The 6,227-nt window shown below is 38.2% G+C and overlaps 1 pseudogene; it reads right to left on the bottom strand.

The window, feature by feature from the left end:
* Positions 1-1,030: 1,030 nt before the first annotated feature.
* Positions 1,031-1,983, bottom strand: LOC137235167 (protein CNPPD1-like; annotated as a pseudogene).
* Positions 1,984-6,227: the final 4,244 nt, after the last annotated feature.

Raw genomic sequence — 6,227 nt, 5'->3', positions numbered from 1 at the left:
AGTACTTCCCTTCCTTAACTGTAATTGTCTTTGGTCGTTTTTTGGAAAATTGACCACACTCCTGTTAGCCTGCATGGACATGGAAATTGACAAAGTACCTTTAACAAAATTGTCTTCAAAAGCCTTACCTGATGGTCAACAGGTGACTGCTGGCAGCTTTGCTCACATTGATCCCAACAATTCAATTTCCTGACGCTTCTTAGGTTCGACACACTTATAGAAAGCGTGCTTTATCTGAATGGCTTACAATAGGACTGGGTGAAGAACTCAAGTCAGTACCCCTCTGAACTCCGGGGATACACAATTGCCGTAACAGACTATGCCGTATAGACTGCAGTATCAATTTTATTGTTTTAATAAAAGTTTGGCTTCACCAATAAAAACTACTTTTTATTCTGTGAGCACTCGTATTCGACCAGGGAGTTTTTTCAATGTTTGAAATTTCTTAATTTAACCCTAAATAATCGTTGCTTTATGCATAAAACAACGAGCATACAATATCTTTATGCCATTCTTTGTGAAGACAATCCATTTACTCTGATTTTACCGCCACGTAAGTTAATATAATTGTAACACCAGGCGAAACTTTCAACGATTTGGTATCCACCTTTGTCACGTAAAGCATACAGCGACTTTTTATCGGGTACGTGCGCATAAATATGCAGTATACAATTAAAAAGCAAACGCAACTAAGATATTTTTAAGTATATCTCCCATGTAGTCATTGTGCGTTGCAGTTGTATAGGGTACACATATTCGCATGTGCTAGATAAATTTAGGCCACATCGATGGCAAACGCACAAAAGATTGTTGTGAAGTATCGCCTAACAATTGCCAAAGCATGAATGTCGTTAAATTTACCAGGCTCCAGTTTTCCCAAGCACTGCTAAATTCACGTTCATATTATTAATTTTCTTGTGCTGCTGGTAAATTTTCTTTCGGCATAGCCGGCTCTAGTTCCTGCAATGGTTTAAGTCAATTAACAAACTTTTCTACATAAAAATCAGGCAAAGTTAAGCGTGTAGCACTCTCAATTTGCAATAAAATCAAAAAGCAATGCCTCTTCTCTATATTGACACTCTAACTTCAAAAGTTCTGCTTCGATATTCAATGCTGTACATGTATCATTTAAAGCACTTCCTTCGGTTACAGTCACAGTTGTTATCGGTGCAAGGTCGGTCTTATTTGTGCGCCTTAAACGTGGTTGTGTGTTCAATGGTGTAGCATCATAAGCTACAACAGGTGTTGTTGCTTGCAACACAATAGTAACATTCTCGCCTCGTATAACTGTTGCAATAGCTTTACGATGTAATACAGTGCCAGGTATTTGGTTGGCCAAGAAAAGGGCACCAGCTATGGTAATCACACTTGCCGCATAACTAACAGCCATTACAGCGATATTACTCAATATGAATTTAGCCAATGTAAAGGAGGGTAACATTTGCATTATTAATATAGGTGAGCCAACCACGGCGTAAACCTTCGCGGCGCGCTAGTTGTTTTTCAATGCTGCTCAATTTTTCAAAAAAAAGGGGTCTACGTTCGATATGTAAATGTTCCATTCAATAGCGCAAAGAAATTTAAGTTCTAATTTGTTCAGTCAGGCATAGAATTTGGTTGATACCATCATAGACACAATAAAGAGTTCTCGCGTTGTTATGCGTCGTACATAATTTGGATCGGACATATTAAGGCGATCTAAATATATCAATGACATAATTAGTGAGCACGAAGAAGCATGTACGCCACCAGCGGCAACTGTGTTCAAGCGGCTCAGCGAATGCCCCCTTGTGCGGTGCCGAAAAAAAATTCCGATACATATTCAGCTAGCGGTAGTGATACTTCCATTTCTTTTACGAGTGTGTCACTACCAAAGTAAAGCGACTTACGTATACGATCCATAAAGTCGCCATGAGGTATTACCCGACCGCTTTGGTTGTGGCTGCACATGTGTCGTTTCCTAGCGCTACTCCCGTACGTCATTATACTCAGTTGAGCAGAGCTCACAGAGTATATTAAGTTTGATTGGATAACGGTTGGTTGTACATATATAAAGGAATCGAGATAGATATAGACTTCCATATATCAAAATAATCAGGATCGAAAAAAAATTTGATTGAGCCAAGTCCGTCCGTCCGTCCGTTAACACGATAACTTGAGTAAATTTTGAGGTATCTTGATGAAATTTGATATGTAGATTCCTGGGCACTCATCTCAGATCGCTATTTAAAATGAACGGTATCGGACTATAACCACGCCCACTTTTTCGATATCGAAAATTTCGAAAAACCGAAAAAATGCGATAATTCATTGCCAAAGGTGGTTAAAGCGATGAAACTTGGTAGATGGGTTGACGTTATGACGCAAAATAGAAAATTAGTAAGATTTTGGACAATGGGCGTGGCACCGCCCACTTTTACAAGAAGGTAAAGGAAGTTTTGCAAGCTGTAATTTGGCAGTCGTTGAAGATATCATGATGAAATTTGGCAGGAACGTCACTACTATTACTATATATGTGCTAAATAAAAATTAGCAAAATTGGATGAAGAACACGCCCACTTTTTAAAAAAAAATTTTTTAAATTCAAATTTTAACAAAAAATTTAATATCTTTACTGTATATAAGTAAATTAAGTCAAAATTCAACCCCAGTAATGATATGATGCAACCAAATACAAACATAAAAGAAAATTTCAAAATGGGCGTGGCTCCGCCCATTTTCATTTAGTTTGTCTAGAATACTTTTAATGCCATAAGTCGAACAAAAATTTACCAATCGTTCTCAAATTTGGTAGGGGCATAGATTCTATGACGGTAACTGTTCTCTGTGAAAATGGGCGAAATCGGTGGAAGCCACGCCCAGTTTTTATACACAGTCCACCGTCTGTCCTTCCGCTCGGCCGTTAACACAATAACTTGAGCAAAGACCGATATATCTTTACTAAACTTAGCCCACGTACTTATCTGAACTTACTTTATTTTGGTATAAAGAATGGCCGAAATCCGACCATAACCACGCCCACTTTATCGATATCGAAAATTAAGAAAAATGAAAAAAATGCCATATTTCTATACCAAATACGAAAAAAGGGATGAAACATGGTAACTGGATTGGTTTATTGACGCAAAATATAACTTTGGAAAAAACTTTGTAAAATGGGTGTGACACCTACCATATTAAGTAGAAGAAAATGAAAAAGTTCTACAATGCGAAATCAACAGCCCTTGGAATCTTGGCAGGAATACTGTTAGTGGTATTGCATATATAAATAAATTAGCAGTACCCGACAGATGATTTTCTGGATCACCTGGTCCACATTTTGGTCGATATCGCGAGAACGCCTTCACATATACATCTAAGGGCCACTCGCTTTTAAAACCCTTTAATTTGATATCCATATCGTACAAACACATTCTAGAGTCACCCCTGGCCTACCCTAATGGCGATATCTCGAAAAGGCGTCCACCTATAGACCTAATGCCCACTTCCTCTTAAAATGCTCAGTAACACCTTTCGTTTGATACCCATATCGTACAAACATTCTAGAGTCACCCCTGGCACACCCTAATGGCGATATCTCGAAAAGGCGTCCACCTATAGACCTAATGTCCACCTCTCTTAAAATGCTCAGTAACACCTTTCGTTTGATACCCATATCTTACAAACATTCTAGAGTCACCCCTGGCCCATCCTAATGGCGATATCTCGAAAAGGCGTCCACCCATAGACCTAATACCCACTCCCTCTTAAAATGCTCAGTAACACCTTTCGTTTGATACCCATATCGTACAAACATTCCAGAGTCACCACTGGCCCACCCTAATGGCGATATCTCGAAAAGGCGTCCACCTATAGACCTAATGCCCACTCCCTCTTAAAATGCTCAGTAACACCTTTCGTTTGATACCCATATCGTACAAACAAATTCTAGAGTCACCCCTGGCCCACCCTAATGACGATATCTCGAAAAGGCGTCCACCTATAGACCTCATGCCCACTCCCTCTTAAAATGCTCAGTAACACATTTCGTTTGATACCCATATCGTACAAACATTCTAGAGTCACCCTTGGTCCACCTTTATGGCGATATCTCGAAAAGGCGTCCACCTATAGAACTAAGGATTACTCCCTTTTAAAATACTCATTACCATCTTTCATTTGATACAGATATCATACAAACACATTATAGAGTCACAACTGGCCCACCCTAATGGCGATATCTCGAAAAGGCGTCCACCTATAGACCTAATGTCCACTCCCTCTTAAAATGCTCAGTAACACCTTTCGTTTGATAACCATATCTTACAAACATTCTAGAGTCACCCCTGGCCCATCCTAATGGCGATATCTCGAAAAGGCGTCCACCTATAGACCTAATACCCACTCCCTCTTAAAATGCTCAGTAACACCTTTCGTTTGATACCCATATCGTACAAACATTCTAGAGTCACCCCTGGCCCACCCTAATGGCGATATCTCGAAAAGGCATCCACCTATAGACCTAATGCCCACTCCCTCTTAAAATGCTCAGTAACACTTTTCGTTTGATACCCATATCGTACAAACATTCTAGAGTCACCCCTGGCCCACCCTAATGGCGATATCTCGAAAAGGCGTCCACCTATAGACCTAATGCCCACTCCCTCTTAAAATGCTCAGTAACACCTTTCATTTGATTCCCATATCGTACAAACACATTCTAGAGACACCCCTGGTCCACCTTTATGGCGATATCTCGAAACGGCGTCCACCTATGAAACTAAGGATCACTCCTTTTCAAAATACTCATTAACAGCTTTCATTTGATATCCATATCGTACAAACATATTCTAGAGTCACCCCTGGTCCACCTTTATGGCGATTTCTCGAAAAGGCGTTCACCTATAGAACTAAAGCCCATTCCCTTTTAAAATACTCATTACCACCTTTCATTTGATACCCATATCGTACAAACACATTCTAGAGTCACCCCTGGTCCACCTTAATGGCGATATCTCGAAAAGGCGTCCACCGATAGACCTAAGGCCCACTCCCTCTTAAAATGCTCAGTAACACCTTTCATTTGATACCCATATCGTACAAACATTCTAGAGTCAGCCCTGGTCCACCTTTATGGCGATATCCCTAAATGGCGTCCATCCATAGAACTATGGCCTACTCTCTCTTAAAATACTCTTTAATACCAGGGTTACCCTAGGTTCATTTTCCTACATGGTGATTTTCCTTATTTTGTCTCCCTAGCTCTCAACTGAGTATGTAATGTTCGGTTACACCCGAACTTAGCCTTCCTTACTTGTTTTCACTGATTTGCCCTCAAACATATAAATATAACAAGGCATAACGTTTATAATGGTAGATTTTGTATCAATTTGTTAAAAGTACGTGGTGATAAAAATTTACCCATAAAGGGACATATTATAACGTATACCTGCAAATGAAGAGAACTTATTTATTTCTTTACTAGTGTTGGTTTTGCTTATCTAAATAAAACCGACATTTACTATAATAAATCTTACACAACCGTCCCTTTCGAAGGGCATTTATGAGCTTACTGCGCTAGTTATGAGTCCGTGTTGGAAGTTGAAATAAAAATATAAGCAGAAGCTTCTTTCAATCTTCGTTTATTTTCAGAACTGACTACATTTTTGTGTTTACTTCTATTTATACTAATTCTAAATATTGTTTGTTCATTGACAAGGTTGTTATTCGAAAGATGTTTACATGTTAAGTATAATGTTATCAAAATGCTTTGTTACTTATGAGACAAACAAGATTATGTTTCTTTGTTTGTTCTTCATTATCTCTTGAAGGGAAAAAGGTTATTGTTATTGTTATTGCTTACAGATATTTTAATTCGTAAACAATAATTATGTGTGTGTTTGGTATGTATATATGTATATATCTATCTACTTAGGGTCTAAAGGTGTTAACTCTCCCCTGTGTTGAAAATGAAATGTCCTCATTTCAACAGCTTAGGTTTTGTATTCGTTGTAATTCGGTTAGATAAGCTAATTCGAAGTTTCCTTGGCGGTTAATATTTAATTGCAATTGCCGATAAAAAATTTTATAATTGAGTACGTAATTAAAATTAATATAAATATTGCTATGGTCATATATACAGTAAATTTCCAAGGATGTTCCTTAATTGGCATTAATAATTTATACATTTTTTGTATGTTAGTAAACTTATAATCTGTTTCGGAGTTTAGAATTCTTAGTACATTGAC

This window comes from Eurosta solidaginis, chromosome X (assembly GCF_040869045.1).
Source record: "Eurosta solidaginis isolate ZX-2024a chromosome X, ASM4086904v1, whole genome shotgun sequence".
NCBI lineage: Eukaryota > Metazoa > Arthropoda > Insecta > Diptera > Tephritidae > Eurosta > Eurosta solidaginis.
The sequence above is the reverse complement of the archived record's forward strand: the minus strand, read 5'-3'. Positions and strand labels throughout refer to the sequence as shown.